Genomic DNA, 22,111 nt, shown 5'->3' with positions numbered 1-22,111 from the left:
AATCAGTGAATGTGGTAGTTGTGTCTATTACAAGGAAAACGAGAAAAGCTATTTCAAGGAAAATGACAGTGGTTATGTCATGATGACATTGTATGTAGATGATCTACTTATTGCCGGAAGCAATGATAAAGTGATCAAATCTACTAAGGACATGTAGAAATCAAGATTCGACATGAAAGACATGGGACTAAAAATTGTTATTCTAGGAATTCAAATTTCTAGAACATCAGAGGGTCTCACACTAAGTCAACCTCATTACGTTGACAAGATCCTAGAAAAGTTTCTTAAGGATGACTTTGAGAAAGGTAGGACACCTGTGGATATGACTTTACATCTATCCAAGAATAAAGGTGTAGGAGTCTCCCAAGTGGAATACTCGAGAATAATCGGAAGTCTGATGTACCTTATTAGTTGTACAAGACCAGACATTGCATACTCAATTAGCATGTCGAGTAGATTTACGAGTAATCCGGGAGCTGATCACTGGAAAGCAATCATAAGAGTACTAAGGTATTTGAGGGGAACTCGAAATTATGGACTGCACTATGGCAGATATCCAGCAGTATTAAAGGGATATACTGACGCAAACTGGATATCTAGCAAGAAGGCACTAAAGTCTACGAGTGGCTACGTATTTACACTAGCCGGAGCGGTATTATTATGAAAATCCTCCAAGCAAACGGTGATAACTCATTCCACGATGGAAGCTGAGTTCGTGGCACTAGATAAATACGCTAAAGAGGCTGAATATCTACGCCAGTTTCTGAAGGATATTCCAAGATGCATGGCTAAAGCCTGTGACTACAATAGGGATACATTGTGATAGTCAATACGCTATTGGCAGAACACAGAGCACGATTTATAATGGAAAGTCCCGTCATATACGACGACGACATAGTTCCATTAGGCAATTAATCTCAACCGAAATTATTACCATTGACAATATATCGTCAAAGGATAATATCGCGGATCCGCTAACCAAAGGGTTATCAAGAGAAGTGGTTGAGAAATCATCGAGAGAGATGGGCCTTAAGCCTATTGCTTAACGACATCATGGTGGACACCCAACCATTGCTGACTGGAGATCCCAAAAACTTGGTTCAATGGGACAACTAATACATGATGACCAAATCACTGTGGGGGTAACCCCTGGCCTGTTCTTATGATGAGAAACAGTGAGACCCGTAAGGTACGAGATTAAGCTTATGAGCTTTTAATGATCTTTCGGTGAATACATGGACTTTAAAATGTTGAATCCATGGAATTCAGTTGAGTAAACGCGGGTTACTCTATAAGATAAAGATCACCTATGTGGGAGAAAAGTGGGGCCGCTTCAAAGGAGAATTACGAGGCACAATTCTTTAGAAACTCCTGCAGAACCAGGACGATGTTCCATGGCCAAAATGAACATACCCATGAGAGCTGAACGAGTCAAAAAAGATATATTGATAAGTATATCATCGTTTACACAAACAGTCGAACAGTTCAAGGACAAGCACGTCTACTGTCTACCAGTAAAGTCGGTATGCTTACTCGAGCGAAGGTTCAAGGTGAAAGGAATATGTCCTAAGTCCAATCATGAATTAGGATTTAGGAATAACTTCCTGTGTAATCTGTTTTGATTTCATTGATATTAATAAAAGACTTGTTTTGTTTTTATTACAGGCTCTATCTATTTAAGTGTTTAAATAAGATATACCATAGTTTAGAGTAAAGCTTTTTATGGATTATGATGAGATCATAATAGTGAGACCTAAAAGATGATAACTCTAAACTTAAATAGTTCCTGGTCGTAGGATTACTAACTGGTAATTAATAATCCACAAAGATCGGTACATACTATGATTACTTCATTATGAAAGATGTCTGTTCTCATAGACATTTGTGTGGTGACACTATAGCTAGTATGTAGGTGCTTATTATAGAATAAGTTCACTGAACATGACTCGCACAGCTGAACAACTGATGGAGTTCACTCACGTGTCAGCAGTTGTTCACATAGTGATAGTTGTACAAGTATCCTTAGACTTGAGGTCATCATAGTCATCTTGTGTACACTGAACTATGCTTTGGTTTAGTTCTTAGTCTCCAGGGACAATTATTAGGGCTCTACTGGGTATAGGAATTTGTACACGAAGATAGTGTATGATCAATAAAGGATCTACCCCTTCCAGTCAAGGAAGCGAATGTTCAAGGCTGATCCACTTATGCTAGTTCAGGAATCTCTGGCCAGAGTGAATGAAATTAGAAAGGAATTTCTAATTTGCATAGAACTACACATAGTAAATGGTAAGCAAGTGATTGAATTAGATAGGCTTGACACGAGATCCATGCCTTGTATTTAATCGGGACATTGTAGGGTAGAAGGAGTTTATTGTACGGTAACTATTCACTGAATAGGTTCTTGGTATTCTAAGCAGTGAATTCATATTATCCGGATAGTCGCGATATGCTGAGAAGTATCCCTCACGATGTAGAATAAATGTGATTAATTAATTAATCATATTTAATAAATTAGAGAATTTATATAAATAATGATAAAATAGTTTTATTATTATTTATTTCTACTACCGGCTTAATATTGAACCTACAAGGTCACACCATAAAAAGAGAATGATTTAATGGTGGAGAAATTAATTAATAATGGCTAATAATTATTTATTTATGAAATAAATAATTAATTGGCAAATTTAATAATTGATTAAATGAGATTTAATTGATTATAAATTAATTAAGAAAAGTTCTTAATATTATTAATTAAAGGATTTAATTTTTGGAAATTAAATCAAGAGAGAGAATTATTTCTAAAGTGTTTAGAAAATGGATTAATAATTAAAATGTGTTTTAATTATTAATGAGAATAATAAATGGGATAATAATAATATTATTTATGGGAAAATTTCAGCTGAAAATTTTGCCTATAAATACACTATTATAGACCCTATTTTCATTGGAACCCCAAAAACCCAAAAAGTTTGGAAAACCCAATTCTCTCCACCTCCTTCCTCCTCCTTAACATCGTTTTCTTGGTGGATACTGGTGGAGTGTTTCACACTTAAGAAGCAACTGCTAAGGATCTCTGATCGTTGTCTCCGAATTATTTTAAAGGTTAGATTCGATCCCTACGTTTTTACCACGATTTATATGCTTTTATTTGGATTTTGTATGTGTAAAAGTGTTTTGCCATGCCCCCGCTGCGTTTAAAATCCAACAATGGTATCAGAGCATAGGTTGTATGCATATAGATCTGTGGTAAAAATTTTAGAATTTTATGTGCTTGTATGAATTAATTATGATTTTTACAAGTTATATCATGAATTAATTTTGTCTGATGAGAAATCATTTCTCAGAATAATTTTGAATGTTGATCTGGGTTCTACAAGTGTTGTAGATCGTCTGGGTATTTTTTTTCATAATTTTAGGATGTATAGATTTTTTATTATGAATTTTTGAAGTTCTTGTAATTAAAATTCGTAATTAAATAAGTAAATATATGTATATAGTATATATATATATGTTTGTAAATCTGCTGCTGTATATTTGTCTGTTGAATGCTGCTGCACGGAGAAAAAGCAAAGCAAGGTACAGGTCTGACATGCACGGCGTTCGAGAGAATCTGTCCGGCGGATGCTGAAAAAAAAAATAAGGGTGTCGCGCATTCCGGGAATGCGTTACACCCTGTGGCGCATTCACGAAATGCGTTACACCTTTTAATTGGTTAAAAGGGTTATAAGACATCACCGGAATGCGTTACAGGGCTTGTAACGCGTTCCTGTAATGCGTTACAGCCCGACTGTCCATATTAAAATTGATTTTCTGGGAGTTTCGTAACTCCGTTTTGGGCGTGCAATATACCGTTGGATTCGTTTTTCCGAGACGGATCTAATGGAGTGATCAATTTTAGTTTATATAAAAGTTTTGAACTGTTTATATTTCCGGAAGTGTTTTAAAGCTGTTTTTAACTGTTTTAATAGCTTTTAAATGCTTCATGTGATACATAAAGATGTATAATGCTTAGACTAATGTGCTAGATGATATAACATACCTACCTTGATGTTTATTCATGTTGATATATGTGATATATGCTAAGTTTATCATGCGATGATAGATTTAGGTGAACTTAAATGAACATAAGGCGTTTGTTAGACAACCTAGTATAGTGAAATTGTTTCATAACCTTAATAACATTATTATGAATACAATCATGAGATTCTTGTGTTTGTGAAACACGTAATTGAATATGAATTTTCGATATGAGAGAAAGGATGATTCTGTCAACAACAGATTTCGATCTGTAAGAAAGGGTTATTAAGTGACGCCTCTTGATAATGTTCCACCCGATCTGGGAATCATCTGATTATCGATTATTGATTTGAAATATTTAATTTAAAAGGAAGAATCTCTTTGTAATATGATTATGATTGTAACGTAATATAATCCCTCTAAAATTAAATAATATCAAGTAGTAATTGGCCAATGATACAACGGGCTTGTGTCGGTCATAGCCTTCCAACATGATAGAAAATAGTTCTTATTTTTGAATCATTGTCAGTTCGTGCTACAGCCGAGGGCTTTGATTTCGAAATAAGAAATACTTGTCTATTACATAGAGATGTGTACATTGAATAAGAATCTAAAGGTCGGTATGTGCTACAGCCGTGGGCCTTTGGGGACTGATTCAACTGTACGGAATGTTGGGTTAGACTTGACTTAGAATATTGAGTTTGTCATGCCACAGCCGAGACTCAATTATTCAAGAGGCTAAAGTTTGATTAGGGAATAACATAAGATGTAATTGACAAGAGTTGTCTGCCTATTGAACATTACATGGCGGTTCGTGCTACAGCCGGGGTTGTGTAATGGAATGTAGGATCCCTATTCCCACTAGCATTATGAATGCTTAATTTTTCACGTAGGGGGTTGAATAAATTAGATAAACTAGTGGGAGCCACTTATGAATAAAGACCTGATTCATATAGTGTTTTTTAAAATGAAATTGAATATTTGCTAAGTGTTGTTATGTGTTTATCATTTACAGATTTACTTTGTACGTTATGTCTTCTGCACTATCACTAAGGAGCATACTGGATGCTCACAAATTGACTGGTCCTAATTATGCTGACTGGCTTCGAAACTTGAGAATTGTTCTCAGGATTGAGAAGCTGGAATACGTGATTGACTCACCTAAGCCTACTGAACCTGCTAGTGATGCACATAATGATGAACATGTTGTGTATCGTAAGTGGATAGATGATGCAAATGTTGCTCAATGCATCATGCTAGCTTCCATGAACATTGAGCTACAGAAGCAACATGAGCATATGGATGCTCACACTATCCTCATGCATCTACAAGAGTTGTATGATGTGGCGGGGAGGACAGCTCGATATGAGATATCGAAGGAGTTGTTCGGTTGTAGGATGTCTGAGGGATCATCTGTGAATGACCATGTACTTAAGATGATCAATTTGATTGAACGTCTTGGACAACTTGGTTTTGCCATGGATGGGGAGCTGAGCCAAGACTTGGTCTTACAATCGCTTCCGAGTTCGTTCTCGCAGTTTGTTGTGAACTTTCACATGAATAAGTTGGATGTCAGCCTGCCTGAACTCCACAACATGTTGAAGACTGCGGAATCGAATTTTCCACCTAAAAAGAGTTCCGTTCTTCTAATTGGTGAAGGTTCCAATCCTAAGAAAAGGAAGAGGAACTCTTCCAAGAAGAAGAAAGTAGGTGAAGAAAAGCCGGTTCCACCAAAAGCTGAAGACCCCAATAGCAAAGTTGTTTGCTTTCACTGTAACAAGGTGGGGCACTGGAAGAGGAACTGCAAGGTTTACCTTGCAGAATTGAAGAAGAAGAAGGGTAGTGAGACTACCGCTTCTGATTCAGGTATGTTCATGATAGAAGTGAATATGTCATTAAATCAAATTTCTACTTGGGTATTAGATACCGCATGTGGTTCTCAAATCTGTAATTTGTTGTAGGAACCAAGGAGAAGTAGGACTCTTGAGGAAGAGGAGGTGATTCTACTGATGGGAAATGGAGCAAGAGTTGCTGCAGAAGATGTAGAATCATTTTATTTACATATGCCTATGGGCAAGACTATTGTTTTAAATAATTGTTATTTTATTCCCTCGATTGTGAGGAATATTATTCCCATATTAGACTTGGCTGAATTTTCATTTATTATTGAGAATAATGAATGTTCTATTCTTAGAGATAATATTCTTTATGGACGTGGTGCTTTAAATAATGGTCTGTATATATGTGACATAATTTACTTCAGATTGAACAAACTAATAAAAGAAAAGGGATGATGAAAATCTCACTTTATTGTGGCACTGCAGTCTCCATTTAGTGGACATGGAAAGAGGGCTGCAAATTTGCTAGGAATGGTACACACAAATGTATGTAGACCAATGTCTAAGCAAGCCATGGGTGGATTTTCATACTTCATTACTTTCATAGATGATAGATCTGGATTCGGATATGTGTTTGATGAAACACAAGTCTGAGGCCTTTGAAAAGCTCAAAGAGTATAAGTATGAAGTGGAGAAACCAAACATAGTATTATAATTCTTCGATTAGATCGAGGTGGTGAATACTTGAATGGAGAGTTTCTAGATTATCTCAAAGTAAATGGTATAGTCTCCCAGTGGACTCCTCCAGATTGGCATCTGAAAGGAGAAATCGAACTTTGTTAGACATAGTTCGGTCCATGATGAGCTATGCAATTCTTCCAGTATTCCTATGGGGTTATGCATTGGAAACCTCAGCATATTTACTGAATAAGGTGCCTTCCAAAATCTGTTCCTCAAACTTCGTATGAGATATGGAAAGAAAGGAAACCGAGTCTTAAACACGTTAAGATTTGGGGATGTCCAGCTTATGTCAAGTAAGTTGACCCAGATAAGCTGGAATCTCGATCCGTAAAATGTAGTTTTGTGGGATATCCTAAAGAGACTTCAGGGTATTACTTTTACACCGATCATCGGGTGTTTGTCTCCAGACACGCTACCTTCTTGGAAAAGGAGTTTATCCTTGAAGGAAATAGTGGGAGCAAAATTGAACTTGATGAAGTTCAAGAAGCACAAACTACTACGGATCAAGTGGAAACACCTGTTCTGACTGAACAACCTTTTGTGGAACAACCCATTCATAGAACAGGGAGAGTGTCTTGCCAACCTGAGAGGTAATATGGCCTTGTCATTGAGAATGACAATGAGTTGTCGATCATTGATGATGACGACCCTGTGACCTATAATGAGGCTATGAGTAGTGTTGACTCAGAGAAATGGCATAGTGCCATGAAATCCGGAATGGAATCTATGTATACGGTATACAAAAGATAGATTATAGCAGATGGCCAGGTGGAGACCTTTAAGGCCAGGCTTTTGGCAAAAGGATTTAAACAAAGGCAATGGATTGACTTTGATGAAACTTTTTACCTATAGCCCTGTTAAAATCAGTTCGGATTTTGCTTGCGATTGCTGCTTACTACGACTATGAGATCTGGCATATAGCCAGATGGTTTTCTTTCCAAGAGAAATGAAAACCTAGTGTGTAAGCTGCTACGAACCATATGTGGTTTAAAGCAAGCTTCTCGAAAGATGGAACATTCGTTTTGATGAGACAATCAAAGAGTTTGATTTTATCAAAAACGTAGATGAACCATGCGTTTACAAAAGGGTAAGTGGGAGCGTGGTAACATTTCTTATATTGTATTAGAGTTGACACACATAACAACATAGCAGACCCACTCACAAAGCTACTTTATAAAAGTCACTTTGATCATCATAAAGATAAGATGGGTATTAGATACCAGAGTGATTGGCTTTAGTACAAGTGGGAGATTGAAAGGAATATGTCCTAAGTCCAATCATGAATTAGGATTTAGGAATAACTTCCTGTGTAATCTGTTTTGATTTCATTGATATTAATAAAAGACTTGTTTTGTTTTTATTACGGGCTCTATCTATTTAAGTGTTTAAATAAGATATACCATAGTTTAGAGTAAAGCTTTTTATGGATTATGATGAGATCATAATAGTGAGACCTAAAAGATGATAACTCTAAACTTAAATAGTTCCTGGTTGTAGGATTACTAACTGGTAATTAATAATCCACAAAGATCGGTACATACTATGCTTGCTTCATTATGAAGGATGTCTGTTCCCATAGACATTTGTGTGGTGACACTATAGCTAGTATGTAGGTGCTTATTATAGAATAAGTTCACTGAACATGACTCGCACAGCTGAACAACTGATGGAGTTCACTCACGTGTCAGCAGTTGTTCACATAGTGATAGTTGTACAAGTATCCTTAGACTTGAGGTCATCATAGTCATCTTGTGTACACTGAACTATGCTTTGGTTTAGTTCTTAGTCTCCAGGGACAATTATTAGGGCTCTACTGGGTATAGGAATTTGTACACGAAGATAGTGTATGATCAATAAAGGATCTACCCCTTCCAGTCAAGGAAGCGAATGTTCAAGGCTGATCCACTTATGCTAGTTCAGGAATCTCTGGCCAGAGTGAATGAAATTAGAAAGGAGTTTCTAATTTGCATAGAACTACGCATAGTAAATGGTAAGCAAGTGATTGAATTAGATAGGCTTGACACGAGATCCATGCCTTGTATTTAATCGGGATATTGTAGGGTAGAATGAGTTTATTGTACGGTAACTATTCACTGAATAGGTTCTTAGTATTCTAAGCAGTGAATTCATATTATCCGGATAGTCGCGATATGCTGAGAAGTATCTCTCACGATGTAGAATAAATGTGATTAATTAATTAATCATATTTAATAAATTAGAGAATTTATATAAATAATGATAAAATAGTTTTATTATTATTTATTTCTACTACCGGCTTAATATTGAACCTATAGGGTCACACCATAAAAAGAGAATGATTTAGTGGTGGAGGAATTAATTAATAATGACTAATAATTATTTATTTGTGAAATAAATAATTAATTGGCAAATTTAATAATTGATTAAATGAGATTTAATTGATTATAAATTAATTAAGAAAAGTTCTTAATATTATTAATTAAAGGATTTAATTTTTGGAAATTAAATCAATAGAGAGAATTATTTCTAAAGTGTTTAGAAAAAGGATTAATAATTAAAAGGTGTTTTAATTATTAATGAGAATAATAAATGGGATAATAATAATATTATTTATGAGAAAATTTCAGCTGAAAATTTTGCCTATAAATATACTATTATAGACCCTATTTTCATTGGAACCCCAAAAACCCAAAAAGTTTGGAAAACCCAATTTTCTCCACCTCCTTCCTCCTCCTTAACATCGTTTTCTTGGTGGATACCGGTGGAGTGCTTCACACTTGAGGAGCAACTGCTAAGGATCTCTGATCATTGTCTCCGAATTATTTTAAATGTTAGATTCGATCCCTACGTTTTTACCACGATTTATATGCTTTTATTTGGATTTTGTATGTGTAAAAGTGTTTTGCCATGCCCCCGCTGTGTTTAAAATCCAACACAAGGAGCATTCTCTACCTATCGTATGCTATATATGATCGAAAAAATTATCGCCAAGTCAAACCTTGTGTCTGTCTGTCTGGTGTGTGCTACTAAGATCACCAATCTCACCCATGTGTGGGATTGTTGGAAAATATGGGTATAAGTCTCATATTGGTAAGTCATATTTTGAGCATTATGACTAAAAGATGTGTGAGATATGATGATATTCTCTTAATAATGGAAATTATTATTTTCCACTAGAATTTGGCTCAAATATTATGGCATAAATTAATTTGATTTTGTTTCAGATTAATTGATATGGTGTATGTCTTGATATATTTAATCCTATTCCGTTTGAGATTATTTATGGAATAGAGTAGCTTGCAAGTATTACACCGATTCCATAATTAATGATATTTAATTATGGAAAAGAGTAGCGCACAAGTTTATCTACACCTATATAAACACCTCTAGGGCGTTAGGGTTAGAGAAACCAAAAACACATTCGCCTCTAAACACAAAACCCTAACTCCCTCTCCTCCGGTGATAATTTCTTGCTCTGTTTCAAGCTCGCTGAGAGTGCTGTTCTACATCACTGCAATCCGTTTTATCCTGGGAGGCTTTTCGCTTGCACACGACGGTGAGGGCTAATAAGCTTTAAGGAGACAGTTATGCACTGGACTCGGATTATATCCTTCTCTCCTCTTTTCTATTACTATGTTTGTTCATTTTGTTCACACACACATACGCATATTGGTTTATTTCTGCACAGATTGTACAACAATCCCTTCCCAGAATGTATCGTCTTCCGCTCGTTCTAACTCAGCATCAACCAACTCATCAATCTCGCTAACATCTCCAATCCCGAGGACATTCTAGAGTTGCGGGCGTGTGGAACCTTGTCAAATAAGGAAGTTAGTGGACTTAACGATTTAGTGGCTTCTTCCCAAAATCTTTGCTCTTTTACAGGACATGAAGTCTCGAAATATTTGGCTAAGGATTCATGCGTATAATATGTTATACTTTAAGGGCGAGATTATTATTAAGCCTAAATTCAAATATGTTAACAAACATCAGCTACATCTAATTATATTAATTCGTTACACAGTTGGTATGCTTAATTTTACTATCAAACAGCCGCTAATACTGTGCTTTGTCGTTTAATCGTTTATTCTACTATACATTCAACATAGATGGTTCTAGTGGACAAAGCGGACAAAGCGGACAAAGACATGCGTCTAGTGTCCCGACACTTGATAGCGCATTCTATTGAAGTTGAAAAATGTTTTTGGGTTGTCAAAGGAATTGGCATGGGTGCCAATGCCGGGTGTCAAAAGTTGGCATACCATCATAAAATAGGGTGTCAACTTTATTTATGGGGTCAATGTTATGGGGTCAATGTGATCCCATAAAATATCATTTTTCTAATATATTTCTATTATGCATTTTTTTATTAAACTAGTGAAATTGACATCTTGGGGTGCCAATTATTAGAATATTTTTTTGAAATAAAAGTACCAAAAATGATAAGAAAGAGAGAAAATTTAAAATATAATATTTTTAATTATGTGAAAAAATTAACATTTTTTTAGGGGTAAAACACTCTTGGTAGTGAAGAATAGTGAAAGAAGTAAAAGAAATCAAATTTCCATGGACCATCTTCTGCCCAACCTTTACGTAAATGTGGCTTGACTTGGAGTCTTGGACTAGGTCTAGGACTTATCAAACACTACAAATTTCTCATACATCCGACCCAATCAGTCAAAAAAATAAAAAAAAATATGGATGCTTCGACAGAAACCACCCTCCTGGAAAACCAATCTTCTTCGGCCTTTCCAAGCAAGAACACTCGAAAACCCTGCATCCTCACTTTAATATTCATACTCATTCTGTTCATCGCAGGAATAATCACGGTGATTACCATAATAACTATCCATAACTACCAACATCATGCTGATCCCACACCCTCCAAATCCATCCAAGCCATCTGTTCTTTCGCACCATACAAACACCTCTGCATCTCCACCCTCTCATCCTCCATCTCCGCCAACACCTCTGGCGATAAATTCATTCATTTCTTCCCGTCAAACATCATCTTTCACTCGTTCAAACTCACCGTCTACAACCTCATCTATCTAGCTAACATTTCCAACCCTGACAACATTCCAGAGTTGAAAGAGTGTCAAACCTTGTTAAACAAGGAACTCAGTGGACTTAACAAATCAGTAACTTCGTCAAAGAATCTTTACTTTTTTTCAGGAATTTAAGTCTCCGAATATGTGGAGTTATTCGACAGGATAAACACATATCAGCAGGCCTGTTTGGACAGATTGGAAGAGAGCAGATCAACATTGATCGAACAAATTAAATTAAATGTGCAAGATACGAGAAAATACATGTTCAACTCCATAGCAATATTGCTGAACAGAAAAACTATTTTGGATAATATATATGGGCGCTCCCAGTCCTTTGCTGTTGATTATTACTATGATTATCTTAATGATTGTTATAGGAAATATTTCGATTGGTTAGCCGCTGCGTTTAATATTATTGTTTATGTAGCTCAGTATGTTTTCTTAGTTGTGTTTCTAATTTCAGTGTTAAAACTGAATTAGTAACAAATTGTATCATCGGTTGTATTACTCTACTCAAATTTGTAATAACAAATTGTCTGTCAAATATGTATAAATTAAAAGATTTGATTAAGAAGTTACATAACTAGTCAACTATTGGTGGCGGCTTTATAATATATTTTCTTAAATCTTGAATTATAAATTATTTAAGAAAATAAGTGTACGAAGAAACTCATCTTCGATATCATTCAATGGAACTTTTGCACATACATAGATGAATATATTGGCACGCTCTACTGCATTGTTGATAACGTTGGAAGCCGCCCTTTTTAGTGTGAAAACTGAATTAATAACAAATTGTATCATCGGTTGTATTTCACCTTTACAATCAACTACAAGGACAATATATGATATACTTAAATCATATGACTTGCCAATGGGTTTATTACCAAAGGGTGTTAAAGATTTTAGCTTTCATGATTCCAGTGGTAGATTTCAAGTCCATTTAGATCACGCTTGCAATGCTAAGATTTGAGAATGAATTACATTATGATTAACATATTTCTGGGAATTTAACTTGTGGTGAAATCAATGGTTTGAATGGGATTTTATCTCAAGATTTGTTTTTGTGGTTTGCTGTTAAGGTAATTAGAGTTGATGTTCCAAGCTCTGGTTTAATTTACTTTGATGTTGGTGTTGTTTCTAAGCAATTCTCTTTGTCTTCTTTTGAAACTCCAAGGATTGTTTGGATGTTGAGTCATTTGGTTTGCAGCATCTTCACATTTTTCATGAGACTGCTTTTATTAAACAACCTGCTGCTTCTGCTTATAAGATATCTGATGTTTAATCTTTGTTCTATGATACTGTTTGTGTTTACATGTATATGTTTGTTCAAATGTGTTTATGTTGTAAATAGTTATTACATGGCTTGTTAATAATTTTGATTAAGTAACAAGTTTATGTTTTTATGATTATTAGACTTGTTGAGTAAGTGTTATTCTGTGTTTGCATATTTCTATCATGTTTGCATATTATTGGCTTGTAAATAGTTTTTTTGTTGTTATTGCAAGATTTTTGGAATAATCATTTGTTGTTGGTAAAAAAGTACTGGAGAAGTGAATATACTATGCTAAAAAGATTTCTTTGAAAGAAAAAAAAATCTGGTTTGATTAATTTTAGTTGCCCCTAGTCTAGGAGGGATCATGTTATCCATTGGAATTAAACTATCTATTCAAGGTTTCGTGTGCGGGATGTCTCTGATGTTCTTGTTAGCAATCTTGTACGATAAAGACATTGTTATATATATATATATTGAATATATAACTACTTCACAAAACATTGTTAATTCTTAAATCACATAAGCATATGAGAATTAACAATTAAATTAGGAGAAGGGTTTGAGAAAACAAACAGAGATTGGATTTAATCTCGAGTCCAGAAAACTGTCTCCTTAAAGCAGTTTCGCCCCGCACCATCCGTGTTTAGCGACCTGCTTCCCAGGATAAAACGAGATACTAGTATAATCGATAGATCGAATATACTCTCAGCGAACTTGAACTGAGCCCGAGAACTATCACCGGAATATTGGAAAAATTTAAGACTAAAGAGACCGAGAATGAAAGAGATGACTCTTATTTCCTCGACTTAATAAAACTGGTGCCCTAAGACTCTATTTATAAAGAGAGGCTTGAAAGGACTTGTTTTTCTTTTCGATGTGGTACATGGTATTTATAAGAAAAACTAAGGAATAGGTTTGTGCTATTCTCGATGTGGTACAAAACCACTTTTCATATTAAAAGGAAAAACTTTGGAACATCAGTTCTCATTCACCTTTTACTCATTTTGAGCGTGTTAATATGCGTTGGAATCCCCTCGAAGAGAAGAATACGTTCCAATAAATACACACCACTAACACATAATGTGTCTCACTCATATAGAGTCTCAAAATGATTGACAACTTAGTCTAAAATACTAAGTTTGTCCAACAATCCCCCACAAATGAGATTGATGGTCCAGTAGCACGCACCATATAGACAGACAGACGCGGAGCTTGACTTGGTGATAGTTCCGGCGGTCGGATATAGCATACGATAGGTAGAGAATGCTCCTTGAACCTTCGCTCGAATAAGTATATCGACTTTACTGGTAGACAGTATGACGCGATGTCCTTGAACTGTTCGACCGTTTGTGTAAACGATGACATACTCATCACTATAACTTTCCTGACTCATTCAGTTCTCATGATTATGTCCATTTTGGCCCTGGAACATCGTCCTGGTTCTGCAAGAGTTTCTAAAGAATTGTGCCTCGCAATTCTCCTTTGAAGCGGCCATACTTCTCTCTTACATAGGTGATCTTTATCTTATAGAGTAACCCGCGTTTACTTAACCGAATATTATGTATTCAAACTTGAAATCCCTGTATTCGTCAAAGATCATTAAAAGCATAAAGCTTAACCTCGTACCTTACGGGTCTCACTGTTTCATCATCATAGAAATAGGCCAGGGGTTACCCCCACAGTGATTTGGTCATCATGATTTAGTTGTCCCATTGAACCAAGTTCTTGGGATCTCCAGTCAGCAAGGTTGGGTGTCCACCATGACGCCGTTAAGCAATAGGCAAGGCCCATTCCTCTCGATGATTTGACAACTATCTCTCGGTCTAACTAGATTCCCTTGGCTTAAACAGATTCGCTCAGTTTAACCATCTGGTTAGTGGATCCAAACATTATCATTTAACTTTACATAGTCAATCATGATAATTCTCGTTGAGAATAGTTGTTTAATGGTATTATGTCCTCATCATAGATGTGAGACATACCATTTCATACACAATAATGTGATCTCCCAATTTGCATATTGATTACACGATATATGCATATTGAAGACACATTTTCCTTGTCATTTAGGAATATCCTTACAAAGTGGCTACTCGGCCTTTTAACTGCATTTATTTTATGCACCAGATTCGTATTCCATCATGAATCGAGCTAAGTTTAGGATTTCCATGACACGACTGCTAAGTGTGAAATGTATTCTCGAATGACTTTTAAGTTCTTAAAGTCAAATATCTAATTTACATACTATATTCACATAGTACAATTAGATATCTTTCGTATTGAAGTCCAAGCTCACGAGCACATATCATACACCTTAAATCTCATTGCAATCACTTCCAAGTGACCAATTTCCATTGTACTCGTGCATCTACCCAGTTTACCAACTGTGTAGCCTATGTCTAATTTTGTACAATTTTAAAAAGTACAACAGACTTGCAATCCTTCTTGAGAGATCCTTGTTCATCTACGCTTGGATATATATAAATCCATTCCAGCTATGACAACTTTAGCTTCGTTGACCTCTTCAAAATTCACATCACCAACATGTGACATGTATCATCTAAAACTTTTAAAGTCACGAAGATTGTAATCTTCAAATCAAAACTTTTCAATCTCATCAAGATTTTCAGAGATGATCCTCTTGTCATTACTTCTCGTAATGATCAGATCACTCACATGCAATCAATTATGACTTGCATATCATGTGTAAATAACACATGCACACTTGTCAATTCTCTGATTTTGAATCAGTTTGACATCTCATATTGACATATTTCATATTTGTGAAATAACTTTACTAGTTATTACTTAAGGCTTCACTTGTTATTGATATTACCAGATTTTAGCGTCCCAAAAACCAGCAATTTCAGTTTGCATCATTACCGAGTTTAAGCGTCCTTAAACTGGCAATCATTATTCACATAGCAACCAATATTGAGCGTCCTCAAAATGGCAACCATGTCATTTATTTGAAGCCATTGCTTATCATAGCAATATCAAATTTAATATGCCATTATTTCGTGTCAATGTTGTTTCACTCAACATGATCACCGAAAATACAGATTTTCTACTCTTGTTTTATCTAGAGCAACCCTCGGGTTCACGTAAATAGATATTTCTCCAAATATCTATTTAGAAAGACCATCTCAATGTTCATTGATGTACTTTTAAATTTCACAATACGATAATTTTAGTATCATCTTAATGAACCTTATTCTCAAAACTCGAGAATATTTCATAAATTATATAAGGTCATCACTTTCGACTGTAATATTTTTGTATCAGTCTGACCTTATACTTCCTTCAGACCCAGATATATTTTCCCAATTTAAAAATTCATTTGGGTCCTAATGCTTCTATCTCGTAAGAAGATCTATATATTTTTTTAAACAAGATTCTGTCAAACAGAACCACTCTCTCTATTTCTTAACATCCTTTCCCCCACAAAGGACATAGAGAGAACATGCACAATCCATTTTCTAGTACACGTGCTAGAAAATCTTGATTTATTGACTCTCAATAATAGTCAAATTTTCTCTTGATATATTCACTTATCAAGAAATTATAAATGAAGCGCATTGCTTCTATTAAATTTACGAGTTCACCTTCAAGCAAATTATCAAGACATTCGGGACTAGCAATTATCCAAGTCTTTTGCTCTCTGCAGGTTCATCCTCACATTCATCCAATAACTCGTAAGTTCATTTAGATGACTTTTAATTACAGATCTACTAGGATCTACTAGCTTATCGCATAAGCATTCCTAAACTCTGTAATAGTATTCTTACGAATCTCAAAAATTAGATTCATATATCGGATATTATTAGACTCAACCATTGTCTATGTATCCATCCAAAATATCTCAATTGATTTTGGATCTCATGCTACCAACAGAGGTATTGATATCAAGTTTCGAGATACCCCCACATTTCAATTATTTTCAAGAATGTTTCATTACATTCTACTATTCATAGAAAATTCAATATTTTTCTATTTTAGATACCCCCACAATTTTAATATTTTACAGAATGTCAGAAAATATTCCAAAACTAATAGGAAATTTAATTATTTCCTTCTGTGGTATCATGTTTAAGGAACGATTAGCCCTTCGTAACTAATATCCTCAAATTCAGTGATAGTCTGAGCTGATCACAATCGTTTTGCATCTTTTTCAGAGCGCAACTCAAGTCTGCATCTACTCCATTTATATAATGCGAGTAAGGTGCAACGACCTCATGAATATTCACGTTGCAAACAGAATTTGCCCGGTGATTATTCATCATCAAACTTATTCACAGCCATCTTAATTATCTGTATTAAGTTGGATTTACCCTTGAGTTTATAGAGCACACATCTCTCTATTTAGCTTCAATATTGACTCGACTACGAGTACGAGTGACAAATGTTTTACTATCAAACTAGACAGTAAACACGTATCGTGTCACTACCTCTCATCTGAGCAGGTTTTACGTTATTCATTAAAACCTATAAGATTTTAATATCATGTTAAAAGAACTTCCCGTAGTTCTTATCATTAAAAATTCAATTACCGAATTTCTCGAAAATATTTACATGGTTCACACGAACCTACATTTATGGCTCACCTACTGGTACAACCAGAAAAGGCCCAAGGAAGAACATAAATCTTCAATAAACCCACATTCAGTGATCCTTGATCAACTGATGCGTTAGGGTTAACAACTTTTCGGATTCTCTCCAAAGTTCAGCATAAATACTGATATCAATATTCGCCGTATTAAGTATCACATGGATCACTATAATAGGCTCGTGTGTCACTGCCGCAGCAGACCGACACCAACACGTGAAATTACTATTTAACTGGAGGAAAAATCCAACCAGAAAAATATAATTTATGTGCCGACCCATAACCTGTACTCCAGGCCCATTAGGTTTTTTAATGTGGAGAATCCTGAGCAATTGTAAATCTGGTTCACTTCAGCTGCCCACCTCGTCACATTATTTAACAACAAACATGTTACTGCATTCTATCCAGTATTACAAGTTTGTGATATAACTCCATTATTAAAGATTAAACAATAATAATTGATGCCTTATCATCACTCAACAATGATTAAAAAATTAATCACCAAATAATCAAGTTCCATCATGAAGGGTCACATTTATGTAGCCATATCATTTAATTGCATAGCAATATCATGTTATGAACTTGCAAACATGCATGTAAACTATAGCATATATGATTCTTGTATCAGTGTACTAATAATTCCAAAATCAATTCAGAATTAAGAAATCAATCACCATGTTAACAAAACATAATAAGCTATCCATTAATAGCAAAAACATGGACGAATTATAAATTTGGGTTTAATCTACCAATTTATAATGATCAACCCGAAAGAGATGTCACCAAATATGTCCACTTGAATATAAGTTGATCATAAATCAATAACCATTAAAGCATCAATAGCCTTATAAGAAACCAATTATCCAACAACTTTGTGCTTACTTTTGCCTCGTACCTGTTATGCTTAAACAAAGCACCACTTAAAATCAAATTTATATTAATTTCAAGCACATGGCAACAAGTGATCAAAGAAATTAACGCACTAAATTTAATTTAATTAATGAGGCAAATAATGGCCACTCATATACCCATAAATAAATCCAATTTAAACAATCAAATTGACTTTTGCGTCTACTCACAAGAAAGTATGAAAATTGAAGAAAACTGCTTTAAGATTGTTAGCAATCTTGTACGATAAAGACATTGTTATATATATATATATTGAATATATAACTACTTCACAAAACATTGTTAATTCTTAAATCACATAAGCATATGAGAATTAACAATTAAATTAGGAGAAGGGTTTGAGAAAACAAACAGAGATTGGATTTAATCTCGAGTCCAGAAAACTGTCTCCTTAAAGCAGTTTCGCCCCGCACCATCCGTGTTTAGCGACCTGCTTCCCAGGATAAAACGAGATACTAGTATAATCGATAGATCGAATATACTCTCAGCGAACTTGAACTGAGCCCGAGAACTATCACCGGAATATTGGAAAAATTTAAGACTAAAGAGACCGAGAATGAAAGAGATGACTCTTATTTCCTCGACTTAATAAAACTGGTGCCCTAAGACTCTATTTATAAAGAGAGGCTTGAAAGGACTTGTTTTTCTTTTCGATGTGGTACATGGTATTTATAAGAAAAACTAAGGAATAGGTTTGTGTTATTCTCGATGTGGTACAAAACCACTTTTCATATTAAAAGGAAAAACTTTGGAACATCAGTTCTCATTCACCTTTTACTCATTTTGAGCGTGTTAATATGCGTTGGAATCCCCTCGAAGAGAAGAATACGTTCCAATAAATACACACCACTAACACATAATGTGTCTCACTCATATAGAGTCTCAAAATGATTGACAACTTAGTCTAAAATACTAAGTTTGTCCAACAGTTCTCTGCTGGTTTTGTCCTTATTTCTTGTGTTTCAGGGGCTCAGTTATCAAGTTATGCCAGCTTCTTAAGTAAAGGGGATGTTGCTTTGATCATTCCCTTGACCAGCTCAAGCAATATTGCCTCAGTCATTGTTAACAGGACTTCTTAAGTTCTTATTGTGTCTGCTGTTCTAATTGCAATTTTAATGTTGCTTTAAGCATTCTCTTGACTAGCTCAAGCACTATTGTTACCAAGGTGCTTTATCATGCATATATATAGATTTCCAGACACATATATGTTCTTTGCATCAATAACAATAGTTAATGTTTATTCCACCAAATATGGTCTAGATTGTTGCTACTGTTTCATTCACCAGGCGTTTCTGTTTTGTTTCGTACTCTGCATTGCAGCTTTATAAGGGATATATAATATAGGGTTTTTATGCTGCTTCAATTTTAACCCTGTAATTTTTTTTTAAGTTCAACAGTACAGTATTGCCATATCTTCATCCACACCTTATTCGGGAAGACGTTGATAGAGCAAATCAGCTAATCAACAATGTCAAGGTACGGTATTCACTGGCTTTGTTTTGGCTCTTTAAGTTTCTAATCTGTTAATTATGTTTACAGTTGGCCTTCCCAAACAACAAAAAAGTCTGCACCACAGTTATATTATTCTTCCAGTTTTTTCAGGACTGATACGCGACTCTTGATCAGATGACTGCATAGGTATTGCCTTCCTCCTGTTCTGTTTTTCAATCTCAGGAATTAGTGGTTATGCTAATTTTTTTAGCTGGTTGTGAATTTTAAGATGAAGAAATGATTTTGAGTATTCAATACTCTTTTGAAAGTTAGCATGCAGTTGGTATGGATTACTTGTGTCATTTGTTGAGTATGAACTTGCATAAAAGAATTTTTAAACATTTTTATTCAATAATTATTGTAGAAAATATTTAGTAGAACTGTTTTTGTTACGACCTAGTTGCGTGCTGTGATTTATATAATGGACTGGAGGGAGTAATTATTAAAACTATTAACAACTAGCCCCGGAAGTGAAAGAAGAAAGCAGGCATGGAATCTCAAACACACTTTATGAACACTCAATTCTCTCATCACCCTCACAACCCTGCAACCACTTACCGTCACGAGACCACCGCAATCTCTCTCCTAATCCTCTTAACCCTACTCACCGTCGCCACCATAACCTACATCTCCACCACAACCACCAAACCACCATCACTCTCAACCCATGCTGACCCTGTACTCCTCTTCAATACATCTCTTTACATCTCCCTTGCCGAACTAAAAAACATCTCTGCACTCCCTCAATCCCTAATCACCGAATCAACAGACACTCGGACTGTATCAGCACTGCATGATTGTGAGATTCTCTTTGATGACGCGGTGACACAGCTCAACAAATCGATCAAGTCGTTGACAGTGGGACCTGGAGCTGTAGTGTTCACTAGAACTAAGATCAGGGAGCTGAATGTGTGGATAAGCGCCGCGATGACTGATCAAGAGACGTGTTTGGATGGATTAGAAGAGATGGGATCAACGGCTCGTAATGAGGTTAGAATGAAAGTGCAGTTATCTAAACAATGCATGAGTGACAGCTTAGCAATACTTGCTAAGATACAACCTGTTGACATGTTGAGTCGTTATCTGCAATAAGGCTGTGTGACATTATGGCCTTTGTGTTGTGTTGTTGTGTTACATGCATTATAAGCTGGGTCCAGGTACACCCAAATCTAAGCTACGGACCTACGCTGGATTTATAACTCTATTGTTTTTTGCATTTATATTCAAAGTCATGACATTTTTGGTGTAATATAAATGTGAATTTATAAGGCTTGTTCTGGAGCTGATGATGTGTAAGAAGACAGTATGTAAAACTTTCATGTATGCAAGTTTCAGTTTGTATAAATTTTTGCGCTTTGTAATTTTATTCATTTCAATCTAGTTGGTAAATAAGGGCTTCTTGGATCAGTTTATAAATGTCAATTTGATTAAACAAATTTGATCCAGACTCCAAAACTCGAAAATGACCTCGACTGCAAACTGAAGTTTCATATTCAGCTTTGTTTTTTGTATTGATCAGTAATTTTGATATTAAAGTTTAACAAGTACATAGGTAAAGTAAACATTATAGGACAGCTATGAAGATTCTATTAAAGATCTTCTATTTTTTATTTTTATTTTGCATTTATACCCATTATCAGCTGAAAAGAAAGAAACTGGAAATAATTTTCGAGATAATTTTTGATTTCTCAAAGCTTGTATGAAACAGAGGCAGTCATGTTTGTCTATTATTAATCCAACAAAACCAGGGGGGACATCATTTTACAGCGAGTATCCGCACAGAGAAAGCAGATAGTGTGATATGTTTTCTCTTCTTAAGGAAACAAGGAGTCTATTGCACCGTCAAATCTAAGAGCTAAGGGAGGCTGTATCGTTGCAAAAGGCTTCGGAGAGTCTCCACATCCACACTGTTACTATCCATGGAATCCAGTAAATGGCCAAGTCTGGTGCTTAAATCATCCACCTCTTTATGCAACTTCTTGATGTAGTTGCATGTCTCTTTGAGAATCTTTGATGAAGATACCTGATCACATACATTGCATGCACTTGTGTATATCAGTCTTAACACTTGAAACACATGATCACAAATCACTTGTATGCTATTTTTAATTTGGTTACTAGCTTTGAAGTTTGAACCTTATATTTCAAATATTCAATGCAATAGTATGCTATTCCATCGTCTGGTAGTAACTGATCA

At 35.2% G+C, this 22,111-nt stretch overlaps 1 long non-coding RNA gene across 1 annotated transcript; it reads left to right on the top strand.

Annotated features, from left to right (window-relative positions):
• The first annotated feature begins 19,357 nt into the window (after positions 1-19,357).
• Positions 19,358-21,259, top strand: LOC141723619 (uncharacterized). Its single transcript, XR_012576319.1, has 3 exons — positions 19,358-19,899; positions 19,963-20,061; positions 20,315-21,259. It is a non-coding gene; the product is annotated as an uncharacterized LOC141723619 (long non-coding RNA).
• The last annotated feature ends 852 nt before the right edge of the window (positions 21,260-22,111 follow it).

Source organism: Apium graveolens, chromosome 5, assembly GCF_009905375.1.
Source record: "Apium graveolens cultivar Ventura chromosome 5, ASM990537v1, whole genome shotgun sequence".
NCBI classification, from domain to species: Eukaryota; Viridiplantae; Streptophyta; class Magnoliopsida; order Apiales; family Apiaceae; genus Apium; species Apium graveolens.
The sequence above is the reverse complement of the archived record's forward strand: the minus strand, read 5'-3'. Positions and strand labels throughout refer to the sequence as shown.